The following is a 15,885-nucleotide window of genomic DNA, read 5'->3' as shown; positions in this document are numbered from 1 at the left end:
TCTGTGACCTTGACCGTTTCAGGACTGATAAAACAGTGCCATCAACATATGTTGATGAGGCTCTAGACATCTTGTAAGAGATTTCATAGTTATTAAAAGCAATAAAGAGTGACAAGGACAGTTCTACACTATAATACTGCCTGTCAAGAGAAAAATGTCACACTTACCATAAAGTACCCAGAGGCCTAATTAGGGGTGGAAAAAGGAATAATTTCCCGAGCACAGTAATGAGGGGCTAGGGTAAAACATGGCAGCAAGGGAAAGTGCGTCCTCTCCAACGTGCTTGCGTGGAACCTAGTCCCCCTCAAAGGGTCCAGGTGAGAGCGATGGTTCCGTGTCCAAAATGTGGAGCACCAATGGATGCCAAGTGAGCAGCACATGAAGAGGTGCCAGTAAGAACTTCTGTGAAGAAATAAGATATTCTGAGTTTTTGAACATTTCCTGATAGCATCAATATGAAAACTAAAATAATGAATCCTCCCAGGTACCTTCTAAGAACATTAAAGGAATTTAAATACCACAGTTCCCAAATGCTCATACCCATAAACACAGATCCATACACCCCGCAGAGCTGTAAATAAATTCTACCTGAAGGTCTCCTTCCTGTTCACATAGGTCTCCATAAAATCTAGTAGGATCCCCTCCCTTTTGTCTTGGGCTTTATCCTTGTCATTCCTATCTATCAGTGACAGGAGGTTAATAAAAATAAATAGAAACCAGTGTCCCTATAACCCAGCAGGAAGCGCTTGTGGCACCTCAGGGCCCTCTGTCAACCAGGGGCGTTTAGTGTGTCCTCAGCCATCCTTCCAGTTCATTGTAGGATTCTGGGGTGCATGGCTGTAGACAAGAAGAGTCTCGGCAGCACCCTCACACCCTCCAGCTTGGTCCTTCACCCTTCTTTTCGTGATGGGGCAGAGCCTGGGGCTGGGAACTTGACATCACTCCCTCTCCTCGGGGATGCTTCAAAGATAGCAATGGCTTCCAAGATGGAACAGCTTTTTCCCAAGTGGCTTTTCTCATCTTATAGAAAAATCATCTATTCCTCACTTCTGCTTCTCAATCTTCTGCACCTGTCAACACCCACGGCTATCCCAGCTCTGCCACTTCTCAGCTGTGGGAACCTCTCTGGGCCTCAGTTTCCCCATTTGCAAAGGAGGGTAGTAATGGTGTCTACTGCTGCTGTGAGGATTAAATTGGTTCATGTAGAGAATGTGCTTAGAACGGTCCCCTAGGACATAGTAAGCACCAAATAATTGTTATCATTTATATTATTAGTAGTAGCAGTCGTAATGGCAGTATTCTCTGTCACCGACACAAGGGACCCCAATAGTGTTATCTGTCCCTCCTTTAGATTAGGTTGAGAGTGAATAGAGTCTGTCGTAGGGGACAGATGAAGAACAGAGCCTACTGCCAGTGCTCTGGGACCTTTACCGGAAGGTTTTCATTTTCTCTTGACAGGAGGCACTGTATGTTGAAAGTGTCCTTGCCACCACTATGGTATTAATAACTGCAAAACGTGATGAGGGAATCGTAAACATGTCAGTGACTTGATTCCATGGGTTTACATCATGATGGAAATAGTCAAGGTCACAAACAATGGGACAGAGGAAGAGAGCGGCTCCGTGATACCAAGCCCAGATTTACCCAGCTTTTCTGTAATGTGTACTCTTTAGGATTTTAGTCCTATTCACTGTCTGCGTTTGATGTATTAATTGTTCCCTGACTACATTTTGTCGTTTGCATAACATCCCAGCTTATAGATTGAATCAGGGTGGTGACAGCAAGTGGCAGAAAAATAATTATCTAAAATCATTCCCAAACCCAGAATGAGGTGTAGAGCTGTGGCAATAGACTGGCACATTACTTGTTTCTTCTGCCCCAAATTTCTAGTAACACTCAAAGGCTGGGGTTTTGAGATCTTTTGCCTAAGGCTTAAAATAATAATAGACCCAATCACTTATATTCTTTTTTGTTCATCCAACACTTGAAATCTTTATAAGCTCTAAAATAATATGTTCTGATCACTGAAAATTTCATTTTATGGGATCCTATCATTTCAACACATGTCTTAACCTAATTTATTTTTGTTCACCCGAAATCTAAAGAGACATCCTGGCACCAAAGTAGTTGCAGTCAGAATCATTGACATCGACTGATTTACTTAGCATTGTACACATTCTTCATAGGATGAGGGGAGATGTGTTCCGAAATGAGTAACTGAAAAATTATAACAGTAAAAGAATAATATTATACTATGAAATGTCCTTAAAAAATTAAATATGTATATCCTTACCTTGGTGTAGATGGAGTAAAATGGTCAGAAGACAACGTGTGCCTGGTGGTGGATTGATCCACAGGCAATTCTGTTCTCAACCCATTGTGCCCACTGTAGGGGTTCAGACAACTGCCTGTGGATGGTGAGAGAGGATCAGGTCCTACTACTATCTCAAATCAACACATCCAAACCCAAAAGACTGTACAATTGGTTCTTCACTCAACTCCAAGTGATGTAGTCCATCTCACACAGTGATGGAATCCATCCTGTACCACATCAAAGTGTGGTGAGGAATAGAGAGTGGCATCCCTAGACTAACTCATTCCTAGGTACCAACTGTGGGAATGAGACCTGCTCCCTTGTGTTTGGGAGCCCCAGATGGCACCCCATCAATAGTCAGTAAGTGACCACCCCTGTTGCCAGCCTTCTATGCATTCTCTCCCTCTCCCCTAGAGTTCCTCTCTCCCTGTGGTTTCCACATCTCTGGTGTCCTGACCATCAGAGTGGGTTATCATTATCTACTCCACATGGTTCTATGGCTAGATAGGGAAGATTCGGAAGATTCGGTAGAGGTGGTTGGGAAGGAGTCCCTCACAACCATCTGGTCTCTGGGTGAGACCACCTTACATGGCAAAAGTTAACCTCCTGCTAGTATAATTTTCCTACCTTGTTAAGTTAAAAGAGGGTAGGCCTTCTTCCTAGCTTTGGGTTATATTTCAAAAAGCTGCCTTCAATTACCATATTACCCTAGATAAAGTAGCTGCCCCAACCCTCTCTATTCCATTAATTAAATTTTTTCATTCTTAGAATTTAGCATTAGATAAAATTTATATAAATTTTTTTACATACTAATTGTCTCTCTGTCCATCTTCCCCCTGACCCCAGCCCTACTAGAATATAAGCTCCGTGGGAACATAGGCATCACTTCTCTTCGACTATTCACTGTTTTATAACCAATTTCTATCTATAAAGGCGCCTGGCACAAGGTAAGTAAGTTCCAGATCTGCATGTCCAATTGTTTATTGCTTTATCATACGGGCATCTCAATGACAACTTGGAAAAAGCAGAATTCTGGAAAGAGTTCCCAGAAAATCTACTCTTCCTCACTTATTTTCTACCACCTACCATTCCAGCCAGCCAGAAAATCCAGTTATCCTGGAATAAACTTCTCTCTCTTCTTTCTCCAATTCCCCACATTCCTCTCCTCTTTCACCACTTTCCTCCTCCTTTCCCTCCATCCATCTCACCCCCTCCATCCTCTCACCACATCTAATTGACTTTCAACTCCAGCCAGTTCTTCCTCCTCAACCAATCCTGCCCACCTGTGTTAGAGCCTCAGTGAAGCCTTTTCCTTAACACTGCAGCTAGCAGTGGTCACCCCTGTGCATCACACCAGTGTGTCTCTTGAGTCAATCAATGCGTTTTAGGTCCTTTTAGGATCTCACACTTTCTTAAGAATCTGATAAAAGTCATGGGCCCAAGAAAATCCACATGCTCTTAAACTTCTCTGTAAAATGTCAGGACTCCAGAAAACCAAACCAGGAAGTATCATAATCCCAGACTTCAAGCTATACTACAAAGCTGTAATCATGAAGACAGTATGGCACTGGCACAAGAACAGACACTCAGATCAATGGAACAAAATAGAGAACCCAGAAATGGACCCACAAACGTATGGTCAACTAATCTTTGACAAAGCAGGAAAGAATATCCAATGGAATAAACACAGTCTCTTCAGCAAGTGGTGCTGGAAAAACTGGGCAGCGACATGCAGAAGAATGAACCTGGACCACTTTCTTACACCATACACAAAAATAAACTCAAAATGGATGCAAGACCTCAATGTAAGACAGGAAGCCATCAAAATCTTCGAGGAGAAAGCAGGCAAAAACCTCTTTGGTCTTGGCCGCAGCAACTTCTTATTCAACACGTCTCCGGAGGCAAGGGAAACAAACGCAAAAATGAACTACTGGGACCTCATTAAAATAAAAACCTTCTGCATAGCGAAGGAAACAATCAGTAAAACTAAAAGGCAACCGACAGAATGGGAGAAGATATTTGCAAACAACATATCAGATAAAGGGTTAGTATCCCAAATCGATAAAGAACTTATCAAACTCAACACCCAAAAAACAAATAATCCAGTGAAGAAATGGGCAAAAGACATGAATAGACACTTCTCCAAGGAAGACATCCAGATGGCCAACCTACACATGAAAAAATGCTCAACATCACTCATCATCAGGGAAATCCAAATCAAAACCACAATGAGATACTACCTCACACCTGTCAGGATGGCTAACATGAACAACTCAGGCAACAACAGATGTTGGCGAGGATGCGGAGAAAGAGGATCTCTTTTGCATTGTTGGTGGCAATGCAAGCTGGTGTAGTCACTCTGGAAAACAGTATGGAGGTTTCTCAAAAAACTAAAAATAGAACTACCCTACGACCAGCAATTGCACTACTAGGCATTTAGCCACGGGATACAGGTGTGCTGTTTTGAAGGGACACATGCACCCCCATGTTTATAGCCGCACTATCAACAATAGCCAAAGTATGGAAAGAGCCCAAATGTCCATCGATGGATGAATGGATAAAGAAGATGTGGTATATACATATACAATGGAGTATTACTCGGCAATCAAAAAGAATGAAATCTTGCCATTTGCAACTATGTGGATGGAACTGGAGGGTACGATGCTAAGTGAAATTAGTCAGAGACAAAAATCATATGATTTCACTCATATGAGGACTTTAAAAGACAAAACAGATGAACATAAGGGAAGGGAAACAAAAACAATATAAAAACAGGGAGGGGGACAAAGCATAAGAGACTCATAAATATGGAGAACAAACTGAGGGTTATGGGAGGGGTTGTGGGAGGGGGGATGGGCTAAATGGGTAAGGGGCATTAAGGAATCTACTCCTGAAATCATATGCTAACTAATCTGGATGTAAACTTTAAAAAATAAAAAATTAAATTACAAAAAATATTTAGAATGTGAAAAAAAGTGTCAGGACTCTAAGTACTTATTGCAACAAGCATCATGGTTATTTTGTTATAACCATTTTTTTTAAGATTTTTAAAAATTTTTAATTGATCTCTTCACTCAACAATAGGGCTTGAATCCACAACCCTGGGATCAAGATTCTCATGCTCTACCAACTGAGCCAGCCAGGTGCCCCTTTAAAACTATTTACTTATACACCTATCTCCCTCACTAGAATGTAAGTCCTCCTCGAACATGTTTGTATCATGTTTTATCTTTTTCCTTTAATCCCTTTGCATGTAGCACTGCGTTTAGTATGCACAACATACTAAAAAATGTCCATGGACTATCTAGTGCAATATTCAGGTATCAGATTAATACAGCATTTCCAAATACTAGTCATTTGAGTAACACTCTCACAATTTTTGCCATATCTGCCACAACTTGTCCTATTACTTACTTACCTACCATTTGTGGTAGGTTATTTGCAAATGATTGCCAAAGCTTCTTTCCATCTCTGGACATGAGTGCTTCTAATCTCCCAAAAAGATGTGAAGTCTATTTCTCTTCCCCTTGAATCTAGACTTGTCCAGTCACATGCTTTAACCAGTCGAATATAGCAGAAGTAATACTTTTTGACTTCCAGGTCTAGGCCTTAAGAAATTTTTCAGCTTTCTTTTTTAATCTCTGGAGATCCATCTATGATGTGAAAAAGCCCAGGTCAGACTACTGAATGATGAGAGGCCACATGGAGAAAGAGGCTCAGCCAGTTTCAGCCATTCCAGCCACTCCAGCTGGGCTGACAGGCATGAGGAAAGCCATCTTGGACCTCCTGGCCTCATCCAAGTTCTCAAGATGAAGGAATGACCCCATCGGATATCATGTGGAGGAGAAGAATTGCCCAGTTGAGTCTCGCTAACCCGCAGAATCCTAATAAGTCACTGTTTCTTAAGCCACTATGTTTAGGGTAGCTTGTTATATAGCAACAGAGAACTGATTTACTGTATTTCCTTAAATAAACTTTTTTTAACAAGTATATGTTGAAAGAAAATTTTTGTCACTTCCATAGGGAAAACTAGTATCACTTTTCATAAAACTAAACACAATGAAAAAAAAAAAAAAGAATAAAGCAATGTTATTCACTTCTAGCCAAATACTGCTGCATACGGAAGCCTCTGCATTAGTTCCAAAGGAAGATGCTCAAATGTCAGAAAAGTATTAAAAGATACACCGGAAGTAAACTGGAAATCTCTCTTTGGTGTAAACTGGACTGAAAGAAAATAGAATGAAAATAACATGCTCACTCATCCTGATATGTGATATTATTTAGTGTTCTATCACCAAAAATCATTATTTTGCAGCTATAGGTACTAAATAATAACCAAGGTGGTAAACAGCCATGGCAAAAATTGAGAAAGTTACTCAAATGACTGACATTTGGAAGATGCTGTATTAACCTAATACCTAAACATTGAGACAGGACCCAACTCTTTTAGTACCTTCTACACAACAACACAATGCTAAACAGAGAAGGGTTTGAATGAAAGATAAAACATAATGCAGTCCCATCCTAGAAATACTTCTATTCTACTGGAGGAGACAAGAAAGTGAATAAACAGTGACCATTCACTAACCATGGTAAATGTAACTGTATTAGATTTACAATATAAAGTCCATGGACTCAGACTTCAAATCTCTTATATTCTATATAAAAGTTTGAGGGTAGATGGCTATTTTGGGGTCCATAGCTTTCACCAGATCCTCAAAGGGATCCCCTAGAGTCCCACTCCGTAACCTGGGAAACACTGGATTAGATAATGCATATCTATTATTCTTGGTTCAGTTGTTTCTACCTCAAGACTTTTCCAGATTGCCTGGACATTCCTTTTTAGTTTGTAATTCTGAAATCAAAACTCTGGCCTTCTCTTTCCTCTTTATGATTTTATACCTTTCTCAAAAAACTATATAAAAGTTCTCTTAAACTCCCTGATGACCAACTCCCCTATAGATCTCAACCATATTTTAAGCTCTTTGAAACTAGAGACATGTCATATAACTTCCTGCCTTCTATTATCAATAAACATCTGCTAAATGAAGAATAAACCTCCTAGAACTCCTGCAGGAAGTTTTTCCTGCTGTCTAGGACTGATTAAAAATGTGTTTTCTATTGCTCAGACTATGAACACTTGAATGTGAATTGAATCTGAAATGTGTGTATAATAAAATAGTCGGGGAAAGAAAGCACCAAGTTCTTCTTGCATTGTGTTCTGTGTGTACATTCACAAATGTCTGCCTGGACTGGCATTCTGTGTCTATGCCTGTTTAGGTCAATGTTGAATATTTTAAATGGTGTGGGGACCATATTTGTTTACACACTGCATGCAGCAGCCATTGCCAAGTTATTCACACACAGGGACTCAGGACCTCTCCCAGGCACGAAAGTGCTGCTGTTGATATTTATGCTTTTCTCACTGTTTCTTCTTATATCCTATTGCTTGAACATAGCAATTTTGCTTTTCTTTGGAACTTAAATCAATGAACAATATAGACCTCTAAAAGTTTAGTACTCTCATCAGAATTTTTTTTTATTTTAGCCATGTTGGGAACTAAGTGAGCTGAAGTTCCCTCTGTTCAGAGTTCTTGAAGGTTTGACATTTAAATTTATTCTAAAATAGTTTTTGCATGAAAAACCAAGAAAGGGAGGATTGTGGTTTGTACCTTGGCATGGAATTTTATATGAGTGGGATAGAAACAGAGTGGTGGTGTTGGAGCAGTCTGCACGATTTACTGGCACTGATTGGGGCCGGAGTGGCCCAGTGTCCAGACAAGTACATCATTCATATGACTAATTCTAGCTTTGCCTAGACTTCACTTCCACCCCCCACACATACACACCATCAACATATATGGAGATATTAGTAAAGCTATCATCTTTGAAATGATTGATTCTCCCCGATGACTCTCCATGCCTGGGCTTTTCCACAAAAGAAGCATGCCTTCAGGACAAGGGATTGCCAAGGGCAGCAAATCGACAGGAGAAGTCCTGTAAAACTTTCTGAGGGGACAGAATGAAACATCTTTCATTCCATGATGTTCTCCAGTGGGTATGCTTCTGAGCCACTGGTGCATCTGAAAATATTATGTATATATATACACACACATTCTAAACTTTAGTATTTTTTTCTAAATACTTTTTAACCTAACATTTAATTTTTAAGGTGTATTTAAGTACCGCCTAAATATACTCCTGGGTTACTCATGTTTTATTTTAGTTCTTAAAATACTCTTTTCATTCCTCTGTATCTCTGAAATTTTTTTTAAGTTTATTTATTTATTTTGAGGGAGAGAGGGAGAGAGAGCAGGGGAGGTGCAGAGATAGAGGGAGAGAGAGACTCCCAAGCACGCTCCGCACTACGAGCCCAAGGCGGGGCTCAATCCCATGAGCTGAAATCAAGAGTCAGGTGCTTAAGCACTGAGCCACCCAGTGGCCTATATCTGTGAACTTTTTAAGTAATAACACTTCCTTATAACTAGGAGTTTTAACTGATTAACCATGACCTGACATGATAGTTTACAAAGACTTAATATACATTATGAATGTGTAATAGAAAGCACTTGCCACTTAGAATGTACTGCTCACCTAACATAAAGTAGCAGATTTTGAGGAAAATGCCTGGTACATGTTAAAGCCCTACCTCCAGTGGCCCCACACGATTGCAGTGACAGCCCTTGGAAGAGCAGGGAGCCAGCTGAACTCTCACATCTTTTTTCTTAGAGCTTCTTCCAAAAGAAAACAAAGCAGATGTGTGTATTTTCTTGTGTTGAAGGTAGAAGGTTCTAGAAGTACATGTTAGCTGGTGCCTGAGATGCCAACAGAGCGGATAAAGAAAATGGGGTGAATACAAAGAAGTTTAACCAGAGGTCTCCCTGGAATGATTCCTTCCAGGTTGAAAAATCTATTATCCTCTGGTTCGGGGCAATTGAATGAGCACAAAACCCTGCTTCTCCCCAGATCTAAAGAGCAAGAGGAAACTGTGGAATGTTAATGGAAAGGTGGTTTGGTGGATGAACGGGCAGGAGGGTGCAGTCCAAATGCAGCCCCTCGAAGACTATGGTGGGAGAGGCAGGTTCCAGGTGCTTTAAGCCTCTGCACAAGTAAATGGGGTAACGAGGCCATCTGTACATTGCATGCATCTGGAGATGCCCTCCACCTGGTGAAGGCACCCTTGTGTACCTGAAGGGATTGTGCATTCACACAGTCATCCCCGTGGTGGGCTCCTCTGGAGACAAGAGCAGGAAAAAGACATTGAATCTCAATCTTGGGAAGTAAATACCCCTTCCCTATTTCCTGGGTCCACAGAACCCAGAAACGGTCAAAATATCTGGGTTCAATCCCCTGCCCTACCGTTTATCAATGCGTGACCTTACGTTAGAGGCTACACTGGTCTGAGCCCAAGTTTTTTTAAACTGCACAATACATATAGTGCATTTAAACTGACATACATATAGTGCTTGCTTTACCAACATGAAGTGGCGAGGATAAGGACAGCCCTGGGAACAGTGCCCACAGGTGTGTGTCTATTGGGGCGGGGGGGAGAGGCACCGGTGCACACGGTTCACCAGATGTACGGCAGATGGCACTTTAGTCTGTCAAATACGCTAACTGCCCGTGAAGGCCAGCTGAGCCATACCAAGTGGACGTCTGTGCTCCCGACCATGGAGGTCCCTCTGAGGCCACACCGCAGCCTCCCTCCTGTAGTCACGTGAATGCTCATGTCCCTCCACTGGCGCTCTGGAGCCCATCCCTTCTCACCCTACTCCAAGACTTTGCTCCAGCAATTGTCTACCTACTCCTGCATCATTGAGTTGTTGCTCTCTACTGGATCATTCCCAGCACACAAATGTGCTGTAATAACTCCTTCCATTAAAAAATTTTAAAAAATGTTCCTGGTCCCACATCTTCCTCCTGCTACCGTTCCATTTCTCTTCCTTTTAAGAGTAAAACTCCAACTCCTCAAAGAGTCGTAGTCTGCCTCCTGTCCAGCCCCTCCCACTCCTTCCAGAATCATTTCAAACAGCTCTCACCCTCATTACTTCATTGGAATAGTTCCTGTGGAAGTCACCACTGACCCCTCCCCATGGTGCTACATACAAACGTCTGCTCTCAGCCTCCTCCCATTCACCCTGTCCAACACCAGACACACTTGCTCACTCTCTTCTTAAAATATTTGGTTCACTTGGTTTCTAGAACTTCATTCTGCTCAGAACCCTAGAAGGGCAATCCCTCTCACATGGCATAAAAACCAAAAGCCTTAGAATGGCTTAAAAGGCCCTCTCTGACTACTCTTCTGGGAATGTTCTTCCAGATAACCAAAGAACTCACTTCCTGAATCCCACCAGCTCAAATATCACCTTCTCAGTCTGCAAGTCTTTCCCTGGCCCTGTAGGTAAAATAACTGCCTCTTTAACCTCCTGTCTCCCTTACTAGAAGCTTAATATTATAATCTACATTGTACAAGTGTATGTTTACTTATTTTACATAAGCTTGTTTTGTCCACTGCCCTTTCACCAGCACCTACGACAGTATGTGCACATAGTAGGACTTTAGTTATTTATGGAGTGATCCAGTGAAGTAATCCTAAGCCCTGGAAACTGGACAGAGGTTGTGCACACAGCCAGCCTTCAATGTTTAGTTCGAAGAGAAGAAATTGTCAGAATAGAGGTGGACAGTGCTAGCTGGAGATGTTCTGTATACCCTATTTCTATCGTGCTGGATGAATCTCTCCCTGTGGGAAGGTGAAGCAGGACAAAAGCAACATGATGGTTTTGAAAAGTTTCTACAGTACCAGAGAAGATGTTCACGTCTTGTTTGGTGTCCTAAACTGAGGTGTATGAAAATGTGAGCTCCATAAAATGAAAGGAAGAAATTCAAGAACAGATAGACTAAGATGACAGGAGAAAAGAGTATGAAGCTACTAGTATAAGAAAAGAAAAGGCAAGGAAACTTAAAATGCCGTATCAGAATTAAAGTATTCCTTTGAAGCAATCACAATCATAATGGGTATTGCAGAAAATTAATTGTGCTGTGAGTGGATCACTTTAGTAGCCCTTCCAAAATGCAGAACAAAGGTGAAAAAAATGCATAAAAAAAGACTAAAAGTGCTTTTCCAAAATATTAACAACGTCAGTATCTTCAGTGATTTTGGTTGTCCTTCCTACATACTTTTTTCTACGTTTTATAAATTTTCCAAACATGTGCAGAATCGTAATAATCAGGGAAAAAGGGAAAGGAAAAAATTAAATTTAAATCTTAAATTATTTGTTTATAGTTTTTTTTTTCTTTGAGAGGACAGGGAAATTATTCCCTAGCCCGCTGTGTCCCTTCAGCCTAGCAATGCTATTCTTCCCCTCTGGCAGTCAACCACTTAATCCAGAAATTCCCGTAAAACTTGTTTTATTGGAAGTCGCTGTAGGATTTAGCCTTTTTTAATATGACTAGATCAAGGGGTGTCTGGGTGGCTCAGTCAGTTAAGCATCCAGCTTTGGCTCAGGTCATGATCTCACGGTTCGTGAGTTCAAGCCCCACATTGGGCTCTGTGCTCACAGCTCAGAGCCTGGAGCCTGGATTCTGTGTGTGTCTCTCTCTCTGCCCCTCCCCTGCTCATGCTGTCTCTCACTGTCTCTGTCTCTGTCTCTGTCTCTCTCCCTCTCTCAAAAATAAACATAAAATAATTTAATATGACTAGATCTGAGAAAGGTCCTAATCCCGTGGGTAAAAGTGGGAGCACTAAGAAACAAGCATGAAACGGAGGATAGTGTTTTCTTCATTTTCCTCTACTTCTCTTGTGATGCATACACAGCCATTTTGTGTAACTGCCTGTTAGGACAGAGATTGCCAATTCCACTTAAGAGTACATATTTTGGGTAAGAGGTAAGAAACCGTGCTTGGGCTAAGGGGCCTATGTGATTGTTAGTGTTCTGATGGAAAATTTGCCTCAAGACCCTACAGCCCTAATGTGGTAGCCTTGGCTGCTTCGGCCAGCTTCCAAGACTGCAGTTAGGGCTTTTAAACTTCAATTGGCTCTGCTGGTATGTAGTGTTATTTCTTTCCCTCCTTCCCCAAATTTGCAAGCTTGTTTCTTCTTAAATGCTCCATGAGATGATGCATGAATGCATTTTATTTCCTCAATGGAAATGTAGATGCTGCACAGCTGTTAGACTTGAAATCACCAGGTGGTACTTGGAAGCAGGAACTAAGATGCTGTTGCCAGGGTAACCACACATTCTTCCAGCTATGGGAAGAGCTGCCATGTTTTCTATGCTCTTAGGAATATAGTTATAAAAGGATTGGCTTAGTGCATACGAATATTTACTATTTAAAGAGAACACCCATTTCTCCATAAGCCAGTAGAATATTTGTTGATTATTCATATGCCTGAAAAAGACATTTTATCTTTTCAGGGCATCAGGTCTCATCTTTCTTTGCCATTAGAATTGTAAGGATCTAGAGATAACTAATGTTTTATGCTACCCGTAACATACTGGCACATCTCATTTTATATATTAGATTCATTTTAAATAAGCAATTAGAGCTTGGTATTTATACCCCTGTGAATTCTGTAAGAAAATACATTTATGGAATGTATTTAATTCATCAGTTATGAAAATTGTTATCTCCATTCACAGTAGAGTCTGGGAGATGTAGAGGCTAATCTGAGGTTCTCAAAATTGCAGGCATTTGACAAACCTGTAGGGTGGTTTGGGACACAGCCTGGCACGTATAGGGTCCTACAACACTAAGAACAAAGCAAAAATGAAGCCAATGACATAAATATTCTTCCTTCCTTCCTCCCTCCCTCTTTCCTTTTTCTAAGATCTATTTACCGAGCCCCTACTCTGCATTAGGACTGTGGCTGGTGCTGTGAAAGCTTCTCTAGAGATTAAACCCAGCAGCAGAGGTGCAGGTAGTATGCAGGCTCATCCACAGTACTAGATTTTGTCAAACTGTTTTCCAAAGGGGTAGTGCCAGTGAAATTCTCCCATGAGCGATGCAGAAGATTCCTGTTTGTTCTACATCTCCACCAAATTTGGTTTCTGGTGGATACAAAATCCTATCTTCTGACAGTTTTAACTTTGCATTGCCCCGATCACTAAGTTCTCATGATTATCGACCATTTGAGTTTTCTTTTCTGCACACTGCCGATTCACATCCTTTACCCATTTTTCTGCTGGGTTGATTTTAGGGATTCTTTATATAACCCGTACATGAATTTTTCCATATGTTTAAATCTCTTTCTTAGTTGCTCACTGGTCTTTCACTTGTTTACGTGTCTTTTAATTTTAGAAGTTTCTAATTTTAACATAGTCAAATTTATTTGTCCATGTTTTTATGATTTTTGTACTTTGTTTAAGACATCCTATCTCAAGTGCATAAAATGTTTCCTTTAGATGTTTAAAAATTGTGCTTTACACATTTATGTCTTTAAGCCAGCCATAACTGAGTTTTGTGTATGGTATGATATAGAAACCTAATTTTCCTTTTTTTTTTCCCTGTTGTACCTAAATCCATTAGTCAACCATTAAGTTTTCCCTAATCTGGCCTCTCATATATACCATGTTTTCATATATGTATGTATGGATCTGTTTCTAAATTTTCCATTCTGTCCCATCAGCATGTATGGCTAAGCTTTTGTTATTACTATGCCGCCTTGATTACCCTGGCTTCATAATAAGCTTTGATATCTATTAAGGTTAAATTCTGCACCTTGTTCTTCAAAGTTATGGTTTTTTTTTAACATTTATTTTTGAGACAGAGAGAGACAGAGCATGAATGGGGGAGGGGCAGAGAGAGAGGGAGACACAGAATCGGAAGCAGGCTTCAGGCTCCGAGCCATCAGCCCAGAGCCCGACGCGGGGCTCGAACTCACGGACCGCGAGATCGTGACCTGAAGTTGGACGCCTAACTAAGCTACCCAGGCGCCCCAAAAGTTATATTTTTTTAAGGTTTTTTTTAAAGCTTATTTATTTTGAGAGAGAGAGAGAGAGAGAGAACCTGCAGGGGAAGGGCAGAGAGAAAGGGGGACAGAGTATCCAAAGTAGGCTCCATGCTGACAGCAGAGAGCCCCAGGTGGGGCTCGAACTCACAAACCATGAGATTATGACCTGAGCCAAAGTCTGACACCTAACCAAGTGAGCCACCCAAGCACCCCTGAAGTTTATTTATTTATATTTAGAGAGACATATGCATGCGAGAGTTGGGGCAGAGAGTGAGGGAGAGAGAGAATCCCAGGCAGGCTCCATGCTGTCAGCACAGAGCCCAACATGGGGCTCCATCTCATGAACCATGAGACCATGATCTGAGCCAAAATCAAGAATCTGGATGCTTAACCAACTGAGCCACCCAGGCACCTCTTCCTCTTCAAAATCATCTTAACTATTTTGGGCTCTTTGCTCTTACATGTAAAATGTATAATACTTCATTGAACTGGTATCATCATCACAAGGATTTTATGCTACAGATTATGCAATTGGTTTTTACATACAAAGGTTAATTAGACAATATACAACCTTATCATTGGCAGCTTGGCTGCCAATTAAGTTGCATACACAAATTCTAAAAATGCCATACCCCAAAATCATGTCAAAAAATGATTTCTGTAAGGGATGCCTGGGTAGTTCAGTTGGTTAAGCGTCCGACTTCAGCTCAGGTCATGATCTCGAGGTTTGTGAGTTAGAGCCACACGTCGGGCTCTGTGCTGACAGCTCAGAGCCTGGAGCCTCTTCAGATTCTGTCTCTCTCTCTCTCTCTCTCTCTCTCTGCCCCTCCCTTGCTCACACTGTGTCTCTCTCTGTCTCTCAAAAATAAACATTAAAAAAATTTTAAAAAAACATTGCTGTATGACTTTGGTTGATTATGAATACTGACAGGCTTTGGGCCTTTCCTCAGAAAAAGACTCAGCCATCTCACTCTACTTTGTATAAAGCTCCCATCAGCAGTCTGTGGCTAATTCTTTCCCCTCTGGATCAGTGTCAGTAGTTGGCAGCAGCTTCCATGCTTGCTGAAGACACCAGCAGAGGCCCCAGCACTGGCTTACTAGCCAGTGTGGGACATGAGACCGAAAAATGTCCCCTATCATCTACTCTACTCCCCTACCGCCTCCATGCTGCTTGCCCCTCAGAGTCCTCAACATTAATCGCACTTTTAGGATAGGATTTAAATTAGTCTTTGCACATTTGGAAACTTCAGGCTTGTCGCTGCCTCGATAGCAGATGTAGGAATCTTGCAGGGCTAAGATAATGTTATATGTATCTTTATACTCCTTTCACATATTTACTACATAACAGCGCTCAGAAATATCTTTTTAAAAATATAGTAACACAATCATTTAGAGCCACCATAGCTATCTCTGTCTTCATCAAATTCTGGGCATGAACTTTGAGCACATTTTATGTGTCAAGCATACTACTGAATACTTTTCATACATCTTTCCAGATTATCCTTACAGCAGTCTTGCAAGGTAGGTAATACAATCCCAAACTTGCAGGTGAGGAAATTGAATACCAGAGAAGTTATTGCCTAAGGAAGGTGCAGTAACTCACAGTAAGTGATGAACATTC

General features: G+C 41.1%; 1 long non-coding RNA gene across 2 annotated transcripts in view; it reads right to left on the bottom strand.

Moving 5' to 3' along the window:
- Positions 1–15,885, bottom strand: part of LOC115518856 — a 41,210-nt gene that overhangs the window by 12,760 nt on the left and 12,565 nt on the right. For both annotated transcript variants that reach the window (XR_003970336.1, XR_003970337.1), the window contains exons 2-3: positions 2,294–2,408; positions 168–402 (exon numbers count right to left, since the gene is read on the bottom strand). This is a non-coding gene — a long non-coding RNA (uncharacterized LOC115518856). The remainder of the gene's footprint in view (positions 1–167; positions 403–2,293; positions 2,409–15,885) is intronic.

Source organism: Lynx canadensis, chromosome B4 (assembly GCF_007474595.2).
Source record: "Lynx canadensis isolate LIC74 chromosome B4, mLynCan4.pri.v2, whole genome shotgun sequence".
NCBI lineage: Eukaryota > Metazoa > Chordata > Mammalia > Carnivora > Felidae > Lynx > Lynx canadensis.
The sequence above is the reverse complement of the archived record's forward strand: the minus strand, read 5'-3'. Positions and strand labels throughout refer to the sequence as shown.